The sequence below is a fragment of the Molothrus ater genome, chromosome 2 (genome assembly GCF_012460135.2).
Source record: "Molothrus ater isolate BHLD 08-10-18 breed brown headed cowbird chromosome 2, BPBGC_Mater_1.1, whole genome shotgun sequence".
In the NCBI taxonomy this organism is placed as follows: Eukaryota; Metazoa; Chordata; class Aves; order Passeriformes; family Icteridae; genus Molothrus; species Molothrus ater.
Genome location: NC_050479.2, coordinates 84601992 through 84624650, shown reverse-complemented (window position 1 = coordinate 84624650; position 22659 = coordinate 84601992).

Genomic DNA, 22659 nt, shown 5'->3' with positions numbered 1-22659 from the left:
GCCAAGTTACAAACTACTACAGAGAATGATTTCTTTAAATTATTTTTATGGCAGAGACATGACGTTTTTAAATAATCCTAATAACATATGTGAATCCTCCACATATATATTGTGATATCTGTGATATTCTAAACTACCTAGACGTTTTCACTGTTTCCACAAAGCAGTTCAAAGGGAGATATTATTCAATTAATAGAGAATAATAGAGTGTAATCACAGACTATCAAAGAATGAAGGAAATTAAACACTTGAAATAAAAAGGGAAAATTTTTAGTAATTTATTCAAAGTAGCAGTATTTAACATGATACAAAGCCAACTATCAACGAAACATGAGAGCATTTCAAATAAGGAGTTGATGGGGGGACTACTTTTCCAATTCTTCAGTTCAAAGGCCAAATTTCTCTGCTAAGTCTAGAGTAGAAAAACTGAGGTCCTTCACAGCAGGGCAATTTAAGATGTTTACTGCAAGAGCCTAGGTCTCTGTCTTGATCAAAAAGGAAATGGTCTCACCTTTTCTGTAGGTTTTTCTGTACCCACCTTTATTGTTCTCTGCAGGAAGTTAGGAACTCACATGGAAACTTGGTAAAATCACCCAATTTTTTAGCTATTGGAGCTCTAAAAGTAGAAATAAAACCAAAAGGTCCAGTTTGAATCTAAACAAGCTCTCATAGTTAGAGACTTGAGGGTGTTGCCCACATTGAGGGCACAGGAGAACAGGAACAGATGATGATTCAACAATGCAGGAGTTGGAGATGACTGGGCGATTCCCTTTAAGTGTTCATCCCGATACAAAATAAAATAGGGGGTTAAGTACTGTAGGTGAATTACGAACTCTATAATCATCCTGCACAAACTTTGAAACATCTAATGGAAATCTCTCCAAGTGAAGCTGAGCAGTTTTCAAGATCAGGGAAAGATATTTTATTTCTATAAAGTAGTACCTTTAAATTTGAAAGTTTTGGGTTTGTCATCAAAATATGCTTTTATTTGGTAACCAAAGTCAAAATCCACCTCTGAAATTAATGAACAGGGAGAAAAACAGGTTTGAACCCTTTCCATTACATTTTCTATAATTTCAGAATTGTGTTTAATATATTATTCCTAGGGCTAGGGTTTAAAGAGCTGCTCCTGTTAGGTCTGATTTTGGATGCTTGCTGGTATATTCCATTGCAAATGACCTCTTCCTCTGTCTTTTGAGCTGAACTTGAACATGGGCAGCATCACAAATCAGCACCAGACCAATGGACTTGGTCCCCTTGTCCTGTATTTTCCACTTAGTCCTAGATCCCAGAAAGGGATCTGATTTTATCTGAGTGAAAACACCAACCACCAAAAGGCATTTAACAACAATTTCTGTTAGGTTACCTCAAAGCTGCAAGACATCCTCTTTTAGAACAAGAGGAAATGGTATAATGTTTCACTAGGGGAAGTTTAGATTGGGTATTAGGAAACATTTCTTTACAGAAAGTGTGGTCCAGCCCTGTAAGAGACTGCCCAGGGCAGTGATGGAACCACTGCCCCTGGAAATCTTAAAAAAACATGTAGATATGGCAGCTGGGGATATGGTTTAGTGGTGGACATGGCAGTGATATAACAACAGTTAGACTTCATGATCTTAAAGGTTTTTTTGCAGCCTTAATGACTCCAGGATTCTATAATCTCTTGTTCAAAGACTGTGCTATTAGAGCATCAGCATGTCTCAGCAGCCTCAGAGTAGAGAAAGCTGTCCTGATTTGGACTGTTCTGTGAGTAATGTTTCTTCAACAAGGGATGATTTGGAACCTAAACCTTGAGTTGGAACCTAAACCTTGAGCAAGTCTGGGACAATCATCCTTCTTGCATGAATTAGAACATCTTCCAAACTATGGTGATTTATATCAGCGGTGATATAGATTATCTGTCTGGCTTAAATTCACTCTTTTGGTGGGGAATAGTTTTTGATTTGAAATCTTTTATTAAAAAAATCAGATCTCATCCTATGCTTTAAAATAAATAATTTCTAAATTTTTCAGCATAGAAATGAGCATTCACACTTTGGCACTGGGATAATAATCAAATATGTTTCTGTTTAGAATGAACTCTGGCCTGAGATTTTTCACAAATTTTACATCTGGTTCCCAAATGAGCTCAGCTGATAATCAGTGACTTATGAGAAAGCATCAAGAAACATGTCTTTTCAATCTGTTTACAAGGTCAAAAAAATTCCAACAGGATTTAATATATGTACACAAGCTTGATGTATCGGAGGGCTGTGTTTTTTTACAATGCCAACAGTTTGATGAGAATATCAATTAAACATGACTGTATAGTTAAAATTTCCATCTTTAAATGCAGCTGCAGCAAGTAACAGGACTGCTAATCAAAGCAGTGTTATAATTTAGCAGTGATGAGGAAAGCAGTAGCCATCAGAAGGGAATAACAGAAAGGAGGCAGCTGCTTTCGTATCATTTTAGTGTCCATTTCTTTAATGAGCCCAAAGAGACAATTCCCTGCTGACTATTCATTAATTAATGGAATTTATGAGAGGAGAAGAGCTATCAGCATGCAAACAAGTGGAGAACAGGTGATGACGGTCTGTTTGTGGGGAATGAGCATATTGAGGGAAGGAAGCTTTTGAATAAAGCAAATGATCTGGAAGAGATGTTTAACAAAAAGCTAAGTTACAAATTCCTCCTCTAGGCAGCAATGATGTGTGGCTTACAGGTTAACAGAGATATATTATTAACTCAGGTTATGAAAAATCCATGGTAACATCTGGGAAAAAGAGGGAATCAGCCCAGAGGACTCAGCACCTGTCTCTTTCCTTTTCAGAAGGACTTCCATCATTTCACCATTACTTGATTGCATTAATAAACAATTGGATAGATCCCACTAGGAAACTCTGTCCCCTTCCCTCTTGGTCTTTCAATGTTAAACTAGTGTCTTGACCTTTGCCTGGGACCTCTGTGATGCCTCTCAAGGCAAACCAGACTCTTTCCCAGACATGAAGATCTCAGGGCACAGAGCAGATTTTGCCAAAATCAACCTGCAGAGATTAATAAAGAAAAGATAATATTGCAGTACTGGGCATAGCCACCCCTCTTTTGGGCTGGAGACCCTTTGCATATGAATGGTATCAAAGGGTAGCTGAGATTGTAGATTTGATTGTAGCCTCATGGTATCAGTTCACACAGGAATTCTCTGAAACTCTTTGCACAACTTGAATTTTTGTAATATTAAACACCCTCAATCCTGGTTCCAATTAAATCTCTTTGATCAGAAAGTTTAAAGTGCTTGCATTTAGACATATTTGTACTAAACAAAACTCCTGGTAATGCTGTTTCCGTCCATTCTCTACCAAGGGGATTTTGTGTAGGATGTGTGAGGAACCTGGTGGAGCTCAGCTCTGCAAGTGCAAACTCCTTAAAGATTTGATGTTAGCAACATAGGTAAGAGTAGCCACAAGCCTGTTGCTAACTGGACAGGCTGAGGCAGCAGATACTAGATATGTGAAATAGACTGTGACTACAAAAGTTCCAAACATGATCCCACCAGGTTTTGGGGATTTACATTATAAAGGCCATAGTGACAATCACACTCACAAAGTACAACATTCTTAGAATTCTGCTCCACACAATCTTGACTCTTCTGCATATGCAGTAGCCAAAAACAAGGATTTCATTTTTGACACTATATTCTACATGCAAACTGTTCCACATATGTTCACTGAGTGGGTAGCTATAGCACATGCTTTTTCTACTGAGATTTCTAAATGTCAGGGATGTTACACATTTTTCTCAATGGCTCTTCTGTCAGGTGGATGATGAAGTAAACAAACAACAAAAAGAGTTGAGCAATTTTGTCCAAGGTCATTAGTTATGACTTACTGCAAAACAAATCTGGAATGCATCATTAAAAATAAACAAAACAAAACATAGCAGTTTGTATGAGAAAATATGGAGTACAGGAAGACCCCCTCCTTTTATACAATATTGTTTTATCAAATTTGCCTCATGTTAGGGCTGAGGGGAGGAAGAGGGATTCTGTTAGCATTATGGAGACTTGGGCAAATAGGGGTAAGGCTTAGATAATAAATAACGCCCTTGATTCCATAAGTGTATTTATAGTTAGTTTTAAGAATTTTACATTAAATATTCTTAGATTTATTTCATTTCTCACATTTCTCTGAATTTTTTTCTAAAATCTGAAGCTCCAAGAGTCCTATGAAAATCTAAATTTTTATTATAACATAGTTTAAAATAGGCAAAAACAAAACAAAAAACAATCCTACAAAAAACCCACAAACCACCAAAACAAACCGTGCCAAACCAAGCCAAACCAAACCAGAACGCTGGAAGTTAAAATATGTATTTTAAAGAATTGCCTCAATTTTAAAACCAAAATAGAATTTCTGATTGATTTCTTTTGTATTTCAAGGGGATGCTCTATCCATCTTCCTGACTTCTTGGGGTGCCTCCTTTCTACAGATCATCTTTCTACCTGTACAAAATTTGTTCTTTTGCTCCAATCTAGTTCAAGAGTTCAAAACAATTTCAGTAAAACATGAAATAACAAAAATTAATACAAATAATTGGCGAGTAAGGAAATTACAGTTGTCACTTTCTCAGTATTTTCATTCAAGACTGCATGATAGAGAGTGGAAGCCTGTCTTGTTTCACTGTAAAATATTTAATTGACTTCTAATAAATAATATGCAGCCTTCCTGGCCCAGCTATTTTATAGGAATGACCTATAAAACCCCTTGAGGATAAACCACATACTGCTAATTACAAACAGAGTATTCTGATTTTTACTTGGACTTTTAGCACTTTGATGAGAAATGTTGAAAATATTGGCCATTTATCTCTTTTCCTGGCTAGAAATATGTGTCTAATACCATCTTGATCCAGTCAAAATCTAGCTAGTGAAAATATCATGCATGAGAAGACACATATCTTTTAAGTTTGCTGATATATTATAGAAATAATGTCTATCAGAAAAGACAGGCAGATTGCTCAAAGCACTATGGGCCAGGCTGCCCAAACTTTACAAAAATTTCCATATACCTGAGGGGCAAAAACTAGCAGAAGTCTAAAGTAATTATTTCCAAAAGAACCTGTGACAAATCCACACACAAGCCTGTGGTAGTTTGACAGGAAATGTGTTTTTTGAGATGCTGTGTTTTTGGCCAATGGATATTCAGATTTTAATATTAGCATTTAACTTGACTATTGAGACATGAACACGCTTCTGAGAACACGGGGTTAAAAGCAGAGCTCTCTTCTGGGAGAGTCTTCTTGGGTTTCCGGCGGGAAAGAGTTCGGGTCTCTCTCCCGGCCCAGCTGCTGGCTGGGCAGGGGGAGGGGAAAACCATGTGGCCGAGAGAAGTAGGCCTGAGCCCGGGGGTAGAAGGGTGGAAGAGAGAGAAAGAGAGAGACACCGGGAGCTATCGAGCAGCCCCCCCTGAGAGATACAGAGAGAGAGAGAAAGAGAGCCGCTGCCTGGGACTGTAACTTTGAAGCTTGATAAACATGGGCCTGCGCCGGCAGCACGGCTAGGACGGAGAAGAAGGGGGGGGTTCAGCCGGCCGCTTGTAGGAGCTTTTAACTCCTTTTTGGAGAATGAGAACTCTACAGATCATTGACTTCTCCTAGAAGATAGAGTAGAAGATGAAGAAGGAAATGGGCCAGTGTGAGAGAGGTCTGAGCGAGTGAGAGATAGTAAAAGAATAGAGAAGAATCTTAGTAGGAAGAGATGATAGAGTAGCTTTTGCTGGACTCTTTTTGTATAGCTATGGACAGAACTATGTTCCTTGTGATACAGAGACTGCATTCTAGGGGGAGGCAATGGCCTCAGGACCAAGAGGGTTCAGTGTTGGTGCCCCTCGGCCTCAGGGGGTGAAAATATGGGGGGGACAGGTGTCCCAAAAGAGAGATTGTTTGTGATACAGAGACTGCTCAGTGTTGATGCCCCTCGGCCCCAGGGGGTGAAAAAATATGGGGGGGACAGGTGTCCCAAAAAGAGAGATTGTGGGGACAGGTGTCTTAAAAGAGAGACTGTGCCTTTTTTGGATCGGGACAGAGCATCCTTAAAAGACAACCCTAGAAACAGTTCTGGTCCGTGTTCAGTGGTGAGAGCACTAGACATAGAAAAGAAGAAGTCACGACGGCAGATGTACTCCGGGCGGTGCCACGAGTGACACAGAAACACACGAAGCTTCAGCTGTGTTTCCAGGGGAAGCCCATGGTACAAGAAAGACTCTTCTCTTCTTGATGAACTGAAGATTGATTGTCTAAAAAGTGATGCTGGACCGAGAGTTAGTGATTTGAAGAACAAATGTATTGTGTTAGAAATTTGGTGGGGGGAGGAAGAAATGCATTTGTGAAGTTTTCATTTTCCCTGTGTGTGTTCCTTTTTATCTGTAGTTGTAGAGTAGTTAATAAAGTTCTAGTTCTTTTCTTTCCTAAGTAAGAGCCTGCTTTGCTTATTCCTGGTCACATCTCACAGCAGCTACCAGAGAGAATGTATCTTCATGGAGGCACTGGCATTGTGCCAGTGTCAAACCATGACAAAGCCAAACAGATTCTGGCACTGTTATTATAACCTGAGTCATATCACATCTAATATGTAAGAAGGGAGAGGTGTTGTTTTCAAGGAGATAAAGAAAAAGAAATTAAATTATTGTTTTCCACTTCTTCATCTTTTTTTCTTATCCTTTTTTTTTTAATTGAAGCAGCTCTTCCACAGATACATGGCCTGACTGTGATGAGCACCAACCTATTAACCCTGAGATTAGCTCTGTTGGTTGGAGCCTAATACTAAAACCACTATGTTTGCATGTTTGAATCCCAGAAGGGCCGTTCACATAAGTGCTGGATTTCATAATGTTTGTGGGTCCCTTCCAGCTCAGAACATTCTGTGATAAGGATCTGGTCATAGCAATAGGAGCAGAACAGATACGGAAATACAAGTGAGTGATGGATATAAGAACTTCCTAATCTCGTGTTCAGTGGATGCACAAACACCCCAAATATGGTGCAGGTAATGGTGATATAAACCTCCAAAACCAGCTCACATGGTCGTACCATATTTAGGCATAAAATTAATAACTTTAACCACTCTTTTCATTTGATAATTTTTTTTTTCTCTGACACAACCTCCCTTTCATGAATGTTTAATTTATCTTATACTTAGTTGTGCATCAAAGTTGATGACAGAGAGTTTTAACATATATAGTCCATATCTTGTACTCCTACCTTAATAAAGCCAGAAGGATGTCTGAAAAAATTCTCTGAAAATGCAGCCAACTTCCTAAGGGGAAAAAAAAAGGTATATGTATATATATATATATATATATATATATAAACACTGTGATCAAAACTATGATTGTGGAGCGCAGGAAGATAACCAGTCTGATGAGAGCTTCATGTACCAGCAACAAAGATACCCATCCTTTTCCGCAGCATTTGGTCAGCCCCATCTGTAGATGAACATTTAAATTTTTACTGAATATACAAAAATTTATTCTATTAGTTGCTGCTATTATTTTCTTTTTGGAATTCTGCTCAGCATATGAAACTTGCCTATATATTACATCAGAAATTATAGAAGAAATTAATAATGATTGAAATGCATTCTTATCTTATCTTTAATGAGTAATAAAACAACTAATTTCTAAACAATATGTGAACCTTCCCTCCAGATTGCTAGAAAGAAGATAAATTTTTAGTTCCACATCTTTTTTCATCATTCCTGAAGGTTATCATTATTTGTTTTTCATATTTAACTGAGACCTGAGATTAACAAAACTAAAAATTACAGATTTTAATATAAGTTAAAAGTATTAAAAAATATATCATTTTACTGTTCTTCATGCAATTTTAGGACAATCAGTATAAAACAAAGGCATATAATTCCAAGACAGATGAAAAGATTGAATTGGTGGCATTATTACTCAAGTTTTAGTTGTAATATAAGAGCAAGGGAAAATTGAATAGATTTCAAGGAAATAAAATGGGAAACTTGTTAAGAAAAACTTATTTCTTTATAAGTCTCTTATTGTGCTTCTAAAACTCATTGCTTCAAGACACCTGTGAAGTGGCCCATGAAAGCACTTAGGAAAGAGGCCTGATTTCTGAACTTGCAGAAAAGTAAAAATTACTGGGCTTTAGGTTTTACATCCTGAAAAATTTATTTCAGTTCTAATTAGAGAACTTCTCACTCAAATACTTTGACCTTTGTGTTTCTGTGATGAAATGACCAAATGAAGTAGTATAAGGATAGCCTTGGACATTTGTTTTCAACAGCTCAGGTATGCATCACTAATTGATCTGTGAGGGATGAAAGAACCTCAAAGAAAGAAGCTGAATTATCACTGACTTACTTTCAGTTTCCTTATGTGGGTATGTCCTTAAAGGCTGAGAACATGAGTCTGTAAGTGCAATCTGTATTTCAATGCTACTTTTGTTACCACCCCAATTATGAGAGAATAAACACCTAAATTACAGCATCCATTTTAAGACCTTTTTAAAATACATTTTTTCCTAGCAACTAACAACAAATACAGAGGTCAGTCTTGACCTTCTCATCAAATTTGCTGCCCACAGAGACAGAGCTCCTTGTTTCAGATCCAAATATGGATTTCAGCTTTTGTGCCTCATTTTGCTTAGATTTTATGGCATAGTTCAGAAATACTGTGCCAGCACCTTCCTGTAGAGTGGAAGATCCCAGTGAAAAGATTTCATAGTCATAGAATCATAGAATACACTGAGTTGGAATGAACCCATCAAGATCATCAAGTCCAACTCCTGGCCCTGACAGCACCACCCCCAAGAGTCACCCTGTGTGCCTGGGAGCACTCTTCAAACACTTCTTGAATTCTGTCAGGCTTGGTGCTCTGAGCACTTCCCTGGGAAGTCTGTTCCAGTGGCCAGCCACCCTCTGGGGAAAAAAACTTTTTCCTGATATCCAGTCTAAGCCTCCCCTGACTCAGATTCATGCCATTCTCTCAAGCCCTAACACTGATCATGAATGAAAAGACTGGTACCAGCCTCTCTGCTTCTCCTTGTGAGGATGTTGAAGACCAACGAGGTCTCCCTCAGTCTTCTCCTCTCTCTGGGGACATCCTTTACATCCCTACACAATTCTGTAATGCCTTCTGCTCCCTTAAGGTTGTTTCCAAGTGTATTAAGGCATTAACATCTGCCAGTTACACCATGGAGAAACAGCACTTACAGGGAGCATGAGTAATAAGGATGTTAGAGATACAGCTGGAACCCATAAAATATCTTGAGGAAGGAAGTTGTGGGGAATTATATTAGTTTTCTGAAAACTGCAATGTGATGTGACAGTCACCAGGAAAGTTTCACCAGTATTACTAAATGCAGGAGGAGGCAAGACCAGCACCGAGGTATTTGAAAAGAAAGTGGATAGGAAAGAAATTCTAAATTAATTTCTTTAGGGAGTAAAGACAGGATTGACCATCTTTCCTCTATTTTATCAAAACTGGTGGCAATTTTGTTTTCAAGTTTCTGTATTTTTTTTCCATTTGCAAATTGTAAGAAAAGATAGGCTGTCAAACAAGCAAGGAAAAAATACACTTTTTCTATCATTCATTTTTCAAATTCCTGTTATTAGAATTGTAAATCCTGGAGGTCCTGTCACTCAGAAGGAAGGACCAGCAGGTGGTTCATGTATCAGAACTGCAAAGCTTTTGTTTGATTTCCAACAGAAAAAAAAAAAGTAATTTTGTGTGAATCACAAAGTTAACCAGTAAGAGATGAAAAATAGTCCAATCAATCCTCCAACACTGCAATTCTGTATTCTGTGGCTGAATAATCAGATCCTTCAAACTCTGTACTAGAATCTGCTCTGCAATTTACACTAGATTGTAAGCTCTGGGTGACTGTTTCCCCCCATTTCCTTAAGTTTATGTTAACATGGCTATAATGTTATGACTATTTCAAAATAAAATAATAAGTCACATGGATCACGTAAATACAACTTAGGAACCATATTTTGGCCTGTTCTTCTTCTTCGTTGCATGGAACAGGCCAGTCCCATCCAGAAACCTTGATATCTATTATTTCTAATTCCTCACATATGTTATGCATGTCTCTGTGTTTTAGCCAATTTATATTCATATCCAGTATTCTCAATGTTCCCATTTACTGTAGCTTTAAATTTATGTCCATTTATTGATTTCAGTTCCATTTACTCACAGTTCACCTTGACATTACTGGGAAGAGAGTCATGAACATAGTTCTTATGACGATTTGGTATCTTTTCAAATAGATGTGAAATTAAACCCTTCTGTGATCACTTTGAGATAAATTTTGCCAGATATTATATGTATATTTTTAATTTTCCATGTATTGCAAATGTGCATGAGTTATTTGAGATGTTGGTTCTTATAAAGAAAAAAACCCCTCATAAATTCCATTGAGTAACAAACTATTTTGAATGACTGTATATTTGAGTAGCTCATAAATATGCCTGGTTTCAGCCCTAGATTTACTATATTTTTAATTTTCCAACAGATTGGCCATAGTTTTAGGGCTTTCATCTGAAGTCTGGTCTATTTAAAGGGCACGATGTACTTAACTATTCAAAAAGCCTCTTGATCCTATGAATGCACTTTGCTAGCAACGGGATAGTCATTTTCCAGGCCAGTAAAAAGCTATTACTCACTGGAACACAAACAGATTGCAGGAGGGAAAGCTCATACTGATGGCTGGCAGCCTGACAAAGGGAAGTGGGAAATATGGCCCTTTCCTGAATTAAGTTACATTGACTCTATCTGTTCCAAACATTTGACTCCTTTCTTCTTTTGATACTTATGACAATAATAGGATAACAGATTTATGTCATGAAGGCACTGACCTTTGTCAGAAGGAACATTTTGACAGGAAAAGATGAGATATGCTTCTCTGCTCTATAGTTTTGACAATGACTGACAGTATGGCTGTATACCGACATGGCAAAGCTTATGCTTATGTTTTTACATTGTCATCCTTGGATTAACTCCTAGGTTTTTACCATATATGATCACATATCTTTTCTAATGAAATGCTAGATAGAGACAATTTACCCTGCTGAGAAGCCTTGATTCACCTTATACCCAAAGATGTGACTTGTGTTCTAAGGAGAATTTTGGGTGAAGGCACAGCTAAACCTAGTGAATACTGATGCTTCTGTTCCTTAACTCCATGGTAAAGATGCTCTTACCTTAAGAAAGCTTATTTTATAGTGCCTGCTTTGTGGAAAGTTTTATGTTAATAATGAAATTTGATTCTTCTAATTCTTCTGTAATAGGGTTGGATTTGATGGAATGTGTCTAAACTTTAACTTTGAGAAGAGATGTGTTACTGCAGGGAATTTAAATATTTTGGATATGATCAATACACAGGTGAAATTTTTTTTCTTTGTCTTTAGGATTGGTGGGCACAGGCACTTCATCATCATAGCAGCAAAGAAAAAAGCCATATATCCAGGTAATTAGAAAAAGCAAAATGGAAAGAGGCACAGAAAAAAAGCCATTTGTCCAAAGAGATGGTGCAAAAATTCAGTTTGGACATTTTTTTAATTAGAAATTATCACTTCCCATGTACACTTCAGTAGCCAAACTGAACTGTTCATATTGCCTGTTTTTCCTGTGTGTGCACTGGCCTCTTATTTGGTGGGGATTGCAGCACAGCAATGTTGTGTAGCATGCAGCATTCAACTCTTATGTATTTTTTTATTGTGGCATGAAGAATATCTTCCATACAGTGCAATGCAAACAAAATAGACAGTCTCTGCCCTTGATGATCTTATCTTGTAAACTCTTACACATGAGCAATTTTTATTCACTTGCAGTTTATTTCTGTTCACAGTGAAATCACTGATGAAATTCCACCAGTGAACACCTCCAGCAGAGCAGGATCAAAACTAGGAATATTAACATTGACTTTTGTGGGAGCTCTCAGAGAGCAAAAATCAAACTGGAAGACAATTAAAGCAACAAAAACCTTGTTTTCTGTCTTTCACATTCCAAGATTTGGATATAAAATTGCATGCTTTTCATTCAGCTCTTTGAGTGACATATAATGAGGTTTCATTGTTCATTATGACACTTTGACAAATGTCGTGTTACTATTGCTCCTAAGAGTGACTATACAAAACATCTCCACTCCAGAAGCATAGCTCAAGTATGGTGAGAATCCAAATGAATTATGCATGAAACATGAGAAAGGAAGCAAATGTTAACTAATCTCAAAATGGGTCAAACTCATGACAATTTAGTTAGTGACAAATTAAGTCATTTTTCTACAATATTAACCAACTGTGCCCCTTTTGATTTGTGTCCCTACTGATTTGCAGAGCACAAAAGGTCATTTTCCAGGCAGATGGGCAATTTCCCTTGCAGAGGGGAATTTAGCTTCTACATGCCAGACATAATGAGAACCAATAAATTAGGCAAAACTGCTGTTTACCTAAGATGAAATATTGATGGCCAGGCCCACGAGAATGCTAATGTCTACATTCATCATTTTTTTTTAAGTCTTGAAATTTAGAGCACAGTAACAGAAGTTGTGATAGATCTATATATCACAGATACAGTAACATTAGAAAAGGTACCAGCTACAGAATGCAAATATAATGCAACTGAAAAATTTCAGTTGCTTCTACGTTGATTTTAGTTTTATCAGGTAAAATGAAATGGGATGTAAACAGCACCAAGTGCAAATGGCATGGCTTGAAGTACTGAGAGCAGATTAGAAGATCTTTTCACTTTTATATTACCATTGACTAGAAGCTGCTATGCAAGATATGTGACATGATCTGGTGATCTTTATCCCATTCCCAGATTGTGATGCCATATGTCTCCTTCATATGGCAGTGTAATCTAGGCACAAGGATTAGAACAAACCTTTCAAGACAGGAAGGTACCATATGACTGAAAAAAGCAAGATTAATATCTTAAGTTAGGAGAACAAACATGATCCATGTACCTAAAGGCCTTAAACTCCAAATTTTGAGGACTGTATTCTGAAAGAGAGTATATTTAAAGGCATGAAAGCAAGTGGAAAATATGGTACTCAGTTGGCATGAGAATATTAAATGCCAATAATCTGGTAATTCAGACAGCTGAAATGGCCTGTAGGAAACTGTAAACACAAACCCATCCTGTCAACACATGCATGGAAATCACAGAAAGGTTTTTCTGAAGATTTCTGCACAACTGCAGAACTATGCAGTTACTGGCAAGACAGCTTGCAAGGCAGCAAGACAGCTACAAGGGTCACACAATAATCTTGGAAATTTCCAGTTTGTTTTAATACAACTGCTTGAATGAATTGAGAAGATCCCGGACAAGAAGGACTTGAGGATACTGGACAATAAAAACTTCCTTCAGGTGAGGAAAGTGGTGATTCTCCCTAGCTCAGCTACCATAAGAATGTATCCAGGGTACAGTGCCTCGTTTAGTGCCCCCTTGTAGGAGTGACATACTGAGGAAAGTCCAGCAGCAGCCACCAGGAAGATCAGAGACTGGAGCACATGACCTACAAGGAGGCAATGAGAGAGCTGAAAGTGTTTAGCTGGGTTAAAAAAAAAGCTCTCTTTAATGAAAAAGGAAATTATGATAGAATAGATAGACAGGCTCATCTGTGAGGTCCACAGTAAAAATACAAATGGCAAAAAGGAAAATTCAGCTTGAATATTAGTATAATAGCTTTTGTGATGGCATTAATTTGACACTTGAGCAGATTTCTCAGTGAGGCTACGGAGTTTCCGTCACTGTTGAGGGTCTCAGTGCATCCCTGAGCAATCTGGTCTGAATTTGAAAGTGGTCCTACAGAAAGTTGGACTAGGTAATCTCAGAGAGTCTTTCTAGTCTTAATAATGGCCTGTTGCTCCATGATTCTTTGACTTAAATTTTATAGCAAAGAACAGAATAGTGAGAATAGTGGAGAGTGAGGCATAGGAGGATAGTAGAAGGCAGTAATGAGCACAGTTTTCCCAGAAGTGTTCTATGGAAATGTTAGTAGAACAGTACTTGGAAACTGAATACAGTGATTTAACTTTTTTCCAACATCTAAAAAAGGATGTTTTAAGTAGAAGCTCATTCTGAAACAACAGTCTGAAACCATCGGCAACTATTAAAATGGAAAAAATAATAATGCTTATGCAATTAAAAATAGAAAAGGAAAAAATAATGTAGCAAAGACAATTTGCAAGTAAGATTGAAAGCAGTGTGATGGGATACAAACTGTATTGATCTAAACCTATGGCTCCTGATATAGCTCTTTTGCACTGATCTGTTAGCTTAATTCTGAGCTAGTAAAACTCCTGGGAGTTCTACTTGTGTAAGGAAAATCCTAGCTGGCAGAGAAAGCAAGCATGGCTGGCTTTGCTCCAGGGTACTGAAGAGAAGATCATTTCCAGGACAGGGGTGGGAAACTAAAATAGCTCATTATAATGAATACTGGTTTTGACAGTAATGAAGAATATCACCTCTCCATAAAAGTATCTAAATATGTTGAGCAATGAGACTATTGAAAACAGATGCCCATTTCATAGGATTTTGATACAAAAGTTTCACTTTTTAAAGAAACCCTGCAACAACAAAAAAGCTCATAATAAACACTGAGTTTTGGACACATGTAAATTTTACCAAAATAAATTAATACTATAAAATAATCCTAGAGAAAAAAAAAAAACAAACAAAACCTGTATTACTTATAGGAATTATTTCTTCTGTCAGATTTACATTGTTTTTCATTGCAGTAGTTGAAATGTGATGTTGGATTCTGATTTTTCTCATATAACAATATAAATCCAAAGAGGCTTAATGATTTGAATATTTGTTTTGAGCATTTACATGGTTTTCTAAGGGCAGAATTTAGTTCATACATTTCCAGCCTTCAAGCATTTTTTGAAGGTCAAGGGATAACTGACTATAGCACAAAAAATAATAATATAATCAACATTTTAAAGAACATTCCTTTTGAAACTAAAGCCTTCTAAACACTTAGAATCACATTTCATAAAACACACAAAAGCACTTATTTACAGACACTAATGAGAAAAACATTAAAAATCTATTATTTAAAAATCTGCTATTTAAAATCTATATTAGCCATATATTTGTATTTTCTTAGGGTAAATAACTGAATTCTTGATGAACCTGTCCTGCTAATAAATTTTATTCATGATTAATGTCAAGGTATAGTTTTCAGTACAGCCCAGAGACTGAAAAGTCTTCCTCTGTCATTCACATTTGGCCTAGTTCTGGATTTCATATGAAATTTCAGACAGGAAGATTTATGTGATATGCACAGAGCGCATTAATCCACTGCACTGCAAAGTCCATTAATTTTGAATACTGCTATCAATTCGGCTACATGGCATGGTGAAAACTACATTATTACCTTTATAAAAAGCCTCTGCTGATACAGAGCTTCATTTTTACTTTCTGGATACTTTATGAAGTTTTGTACACGCACATGATAGGCAAAAAATCTCAAAACTTACACATGTATGTTAAATATCTCATTTATATTTATTACCTTTTTAGTATCATCATACCAGGATGCTTGCTTAATTAAATTAGAGATATTTTGCTTTATTTTCATTGTTAATCTTTGCAAATTACATTAGCCATAAATAGAAACTAATGAAATTAAATACCAACAATAGAAGGTAAACCCAACTAGTCCTTCTCTTTTTTTTTTTACAATTGAAAAGAATCAGAATAAGGATCTAAGGGGAAATTTTGGATTGGGCAAAACATTCAGTTTTATAGAAGCAAGATCAACTTTTCTGTTTTAGAAGAGAGACTCACATTGTCTAGATTCAGATACTTATGACTTTAACCTTCAATGAGAAGGGAAGAACTAGATGCTTCCTGATAAAGTTGCGGCATGTTAGCATGTAAATCCATGAACTAAACACTCTCAGGCTAAACTCAACAGGTTGATGAGGTGGACTGGCAGAAACCCCACAAAGTTCAACAGCAGAAAATATAGTTTCAATAAACATAAGGATTTTTTTTTCTAATTTAACCTGCTTTGAGAAGTGGTTAGACTACAGGGCTTCTGAAAGTCCTTCCAAAGTAAGTTATTCTCTGAATTTAAAAAGAGAGTTTATTGCCATCTTCAGCTAGAAAATGGATGTGTATAGGATAAGACACAAGCTGGAACACAGGATATTCCAGATAAATGTACAGAAAAACCTCTTCATCATGACAGCAGTCAAGCACTTGGAAAGGGGAAAAGAGAAATTATGAAATTTCCAGACTTAGAGATATTCAAAACTTGGCTGAAAAAGACCTGAGCATTCTCATATAATTTTGAGGTTAGCTAGCCTTGCTGTTTGTGGACTTCACCAACTATAAGTTCATTTGCCACTGAAATAATTAACTGATTTGGAACATATAAAATTACCATAAATTTTAATTTCATTTTAAAGTCTTGCATGAAAAGCCCCTTCCAGGGATTATGCAATTTTTTTTTCAAATAGAAATATCAACATCTGGTCGCAAAAACTCTCCAGAACAACATTTCTCTTCTCCACATATATTCCCACACATATTCAGTGCATTATTTTCCAGAAATTTCTGGCTCAAGTTTGCATTTGCAAAGCTATAAGCTCTTCTGAAAATATGGCTATTTATGTATATGATCAATCCCATAAAATGCATAGGCAGTAATTTACCACAGATTTCTGCTGCACTTGTAAATGAGACAGAATTGGTAGAGCTGGAAATAATCAATGATTATACGACCTAATCTAATTTTTGTTTAGTTTTGGATTGTCTCCAAGACATGCTTATGACACATTAATTGAAAAAAAATCCCTCACATATTTTTTCCCAGACTCAACTTCATTCCCCATTATCTCTGCCTTCTCCCAACACCAGCTGCATGGTGGGAAGGCAAATGGGGGCTGTGGTCAGTTCATCATACGTTGCCTCTGCCCCTTCTTCCTTCTCGGGGGAGGATTCTTCACACTCTTTCCCTGCTCCAGTGTGGGGTCCCACCCACACAAGACAGTCCTCCACGGACTTCTCCAATGGGAATCCTTCCCAGAGGCTACACTACACACACAGCTCCAGCATGAATCCCTTCCATGGGGTGCAGCATTTCAGGGGGGTTCATCTTGGAGCTGGCTGGCAATGATTCCCTTGGATATGGGGGAAGTTCTAGAAGCTTGTCACAGAAGCCATCCCTGCATTGCCCCCACTACCAAAACTTTGCCACAGAGACGCAATGCATGTGGAGTGGTATTATTGGTCAGGCTTAGGATTTATCTGCTGGAAATGGTGAATTGTGCAAGAGATAAACTATATTTTTGCCTTATCACAATAAAGATTTCATCTTTGGTCTCAAAGCCTCAAGACTGTCCCTCCAGAAAGGAAATACCAGCAGTGATAATTTAAAGGATATTATTAAAGAAACAAGGTAGAAGAACTCTATTCAGTTTGGTTTCCATCAAACAGTGTTTGCTGTGTTATCAAATTGACGCAGATCTCACTGAATTGATTCACTATGAAGTATGCACAATATGGCTCACATTATTCCCCTCAAAGAATATTACTTTTATAGCACGCCCTCACCATTCAGCTTTGCTTCTCAGTAGATTCCGTAACATCACGCGTGTTTTTACCCAAGCAAAATTTAAACAGGAGGACACATCTTTTTTATAGTACCTTCAAGTTAATTGTATAAAATTATAACTGAAACATCAGAAAAGCTAAAGATAGAATAAAGAGGATATTTTTCATCACTATGGGACATTTCCTGGTTGTATTTCTTACTTTTTTTTTTTTAATTTCTTGGAATCTACTGTATTTTAAATAATATTCCATTGAAAGTATATTGCACAATTCATTGTATTCATCTAGTTTTCCACCACAAATACTAGAATATGGAGAAGGAAACGTGTGACCCCCACCACCAATGGTCAATTCCTGTTCTTTTATCAACACTGATGTTCTAGCCTCAGTTTCCTTCTCATATTTCCTTTTAGATATTTTAATTCTTTTAGTCAAAATGAAGTCTGCAGAGTTTCTTCCCTCTCTTCTGTACTTAAAATGTATCATAGCTTTGCTTTGATATTTTTGGCATGTTTAAAGTGAATGAAGTAGTGAAAAAAAATCTATAAATTTGGATTGTTAGGATCATGTCTAAAGGGACTTTCATATTATTTCTACTAGCAATGCAATTTTTAATATTAGGTTTAATTTATAGCAGTAGGAACTCAAAACCATGCCAATGACTTTTGTGAGTTTACCCTGAACTTTCACTGAGAAGAGGCTTGATGGGTGGAGATCATTGAAGTTGGTCCAGATTTACCTCAGTAATATATTAGACAATGAATCTGAGATTTGTTTACAAGAGTATAAAAGGGGAAGTTTTCAGAGAACAGTACAAGGCCCAATTTAATTACCATCAACAGCATCCCTGAGAAAGCAATGACTTAGCTTTTATTTGCTGAGAACATTCTCTTACAAGCTGGATGGTTTCTTGGAGGAGACAAGAAAGGGCAAAATCCTCTTTACAAGCACTGGTAGTACATTGTCATGTCTCTGACATATTTCTATTAAAGTATTAAATACAGCTCAGCCCTTAATGACATTCAACAAAGAAATTCCAGTTCAAATAGCCATCTTTAGGATCTTGTGTTTTTTCTTGAGCTATCTTCTGTGGCATAATATATTACTTATCATTTAACAACCTGAACAACCATTAAAACACTGTCTGAAACAAAATATATACACCTGTTTATTAAGTCCATTTGTATATAGTATTGGCTTCTAAAACCACCCAGTCTTGTTAATTTAATGATTAGACAATAAAAAATATGTTCTGCTCATTTGTATTAGTGTAACATCTAATAAAACAGGCTCCAAGCCAGAACTTGGAGGGAGAAATTTATTTTCATATTATTCACAGTGAATTGCTCTTGATATTAATTACACAAGAGCAATGATATTGAAACCATAGCTCTTTAGAGCCTCCTGTACCCTGTAGTCTGACTAATCTTCATTTTCCTTTTACAACATATCAGGGAGAATATGACAGCTGCAATATACAACTGGACATGTACAAGCTGAAATGATCCAAATTAGCTGCAAGAAACAGCTACTGAGTCACAGCTAACAATGCTGTGTTCAAGGCTAGGAGACTGCCAATGGAGGAAAAAAGTCACTACCTCATGGAAATAAATCTTAATGTTGATGAGGTAAGGGAAATTAAGGAAGTACTACAGAAAAGCCCAAGATAACTTAATCAAGATAACCAAGATAACCTTAATCAACTTGCTGCTTAATTTTTCTAGCTAGGGTCATTTATAGTTTCTTTAAAACCGGGTCAACAGTTGCATTGTCCTGCTGGTATCAATGCTATTTTCTATCAATTTAGGTTTGGTATTGTCCTATTGAATTATAGTAGATGTCGTAGTATAGGCCAAACTTGGTTAAAAATAAAACAAAAATAATCACACAAAAAATAGGTTTTTTGCTCAGTCAAGTAACTGTGGTTTCAACAGCTCTTACATATTAAGAAGCTGAGAGAGAGAGAGAGAATGAGACATTAAAAAAAAAAAGTTAATTGGGAAGATGGAGAATTTAAAGAGTTCTTAAACCAAGTTGAGAAAAAATTTGAAGGTGGAAATAAAAACATAAGGGGTAAGAAATTTCAGAAAACTTAGAAGATGTTAAAGAAGCAATTTGCCTACTTATATATAGATTTTTCTAACACTGATGAGGAAGACAGTTTCTATTATTTTGTTTTAATTTTGTCAAAAAAGTTATACCCCCGTGAGGAATAATTTCAAAGAAAGATACATTAAATTCAGGTAAAACTGGTGAAACGGCAACACCCAGATAGAGCTGCTCCAAATTTTACACATTGATGATCAACTCACACATGTAATCAATTCAAAAGTTTCCCAGAAAAAAGTTCCCAACATTGTGAAATTGAAACAGTTGGGGGTTTTTTACATCTGAGAAATAGGAACCCTAAATTCTGTTATTTTCCTCTAAGAGTGAGGAGATAATGTCATATCTATAGAAAACCAGTCATGGATGCCAAATTCTAAAACTTGCTTTGTTGAAAGTCTTAGAGGTATTTCTGGTGAGTTAATTGCTCCTTTTTGTAGAATGACCCTATAAAATGTTGTAAAATAAAGATAACTGAAAGTTTCCCCTGTGGAGTTCAATACGAGAAGACAAAGAGACAAGGACTGTGCAAAGACCATGATCTTTTCCTGTTTCCATGGTGATACAGTTCTGGAAAAGATACACCCATTTAAACTGGTGGATCCTTCTAAAATATATTATTAAGCAGATGTAGCAGTGCTTGTTAAGCATTGGAATGAAGTTCCTGAGCTCTATTCAATCTCTTTCCATCCCTCCCATTTAGAGTGCATGAGCTAAGAAAGGCCACAGAGAGCATGAACATTCATGAAGCCTCACATTTTGAAAAAGATAGGATTCAGATGCACAATCTTCAAAAATGATCCACATTCCTTACATATTTATTGGAATATAGATTTTCTGGATAAAAAAGTCTCAGCGATATGTCTATCTGTTGATCAGACATCTTCATAATCTCCCTATCTACCTATGTTGCTGCATGCTGGAACTTTAAAGTCACAATTTACTGAAGACATAAATTTTGATGATTCAGTTTTGAGTTTTCTCTCCTATGTATGCACTTACAATAGCAAGGAAAATGAACCATTTAAATGGAGATAGAACCTGTCATCATTTTAATCATCCCTATTAAAAAAAGTTGACAAGCTACTGGGCATCTGTTTCCCTCTTGCAAACATCAGACCTTGAAGCTAAGGTTAAGAAAAAAATGCTCAATGTACTTATGTTAGGCCATCCTTGAAATCAGCATAGGTCTGAGAGTGTGTTAATAGGGACATAGGACAATTATCTCTCATGAGAAGCAGAAAGATAGATAGTCATTGTCTGTTGTCACTGCAGGGGAAGTAGAAGATAATATGTGGAAAGATCAATCTCTGTTTAGCTCATTGTTTCTGGTCCTGAACAGAATTATGAATATTCCAGACTCTTAATTTCAGAGTGATTTTAAGACTTCACTGAGAACCAGGAGAGAGGGAGTGACTGCTCAGTAAGAAATGTTCCCTTATTTTCACTGGGGTGTTTCCACTCTTGATTGATTACATGAGTCTGTCCTGCTGTGTAATTGTTGCTTGGCTTATCCTGTGTTGACACAATAAGGACACTGCTACCCAGGATGAAATGTGCTACGTCCTGCAACATGGAGATGAGAGATCCATAAATGCTGACGTTTCTATTGTGGGATTATCTACAGTGGCAGTGGTGGGAATCTCTTGGTGTTCAGCTCTATGTCACACAAGTTATAAACAACTTGTCTCCTCATTTTACCTAGAAAATAATTATTTTATTATCTTTTCCTGGTAACATCAAACTCCACTGTACTATTTTTCCTTCAAGGTAGACCAACTGGCACAGTTGTTCCTGTCTTGACTTTAAGTTTGAAGTCTCTTTTTTCTATTTCAGATACGAAGAAATGTTTATGTACCTGACAATTGAGGTAATGTTTCACTTCTAGCAACCAGTCTAGTAAAAGATAAAATATCTATTGGCCCTGCTTATAAGCCTCTATCAAAAATATCCTTGAATTATCATCCAGAAGAGGGCAATAATAGTGATGAAAGGGTTGGAAGGAATGTGCTGTGAGAATCAGTTGAGGTTTTGTCTGATTTGGAGAAAAGACAGGTGCAGGGCAAAATTTTGGCTCCTTCCCAAGGAGGAAAATGGAAGAGGGAAGTGACAGGGGAAAAATTCAAAGCCACAGCAAGGGAGGTTAAGTATGCTATTAGGAAACATCTCTTTCCTGAAGAGCTGCTCAAGCAACAGGCTTTCTAGAGAAGTGGTCAGCGTCCCAGTCCTGACTTGGACAATGCCCTTAGCAGCAGGCTTTTACTTGGTCAGCCCTGAGGTGGTCAAGGAGCTAGACTGGACTGTTGTAGGTCACTTCAAAAAGAATATTCTTTATATTCTATTCTATTCTATTCTATTCTATTCTATTCTATTCTATTCTATTCTATTCTATTCTATTCTAATTTTGTAACTATCAGGTTTATTACTAAATGTGTTCAGACAGCATTATGTGAATTTCCAATATCTTTTTTTTCCTGTCCTAGCCTTTTAGAGAAGTCCATATTTCTGTTTGCCTACACTCTTTTCATCTATTCTCTCCAAGAGAAGTTTCTATACATTCACCAATTTCCAGAGATGTACCAGTGTTGGTGAAACAAATTTCAGAAAACTGCTTGTTTCCCATAGACAGAATGTGCTTTGCTAGTAGAGAAAATCCTTTGCTCCTCTTTGTCTCTCTCATATTTTCTGTCTCCTCATTCAAAAACCCTTCAGCACATTTCAAATTATTATCCTTAAAAGAGATACTATGTCAGTGTGCTTAAATCCTGCTTTTCCTGTGCAATCCATATAATACAGCAGCAGACCCATTTCCAGCTTCTCATCTATGCTTAAAAAATCAGGTTCTTGTAAAAATACAGTTTAAATTCTTTTGAATCTTTAAATATATTAGGAATTTTCAGTTTGCTTTTTTCTCTTGGTTGTCAGAGCTGCTTTTGGAACAACATTGGTAAATAAAATTTGATCTATCTCATAA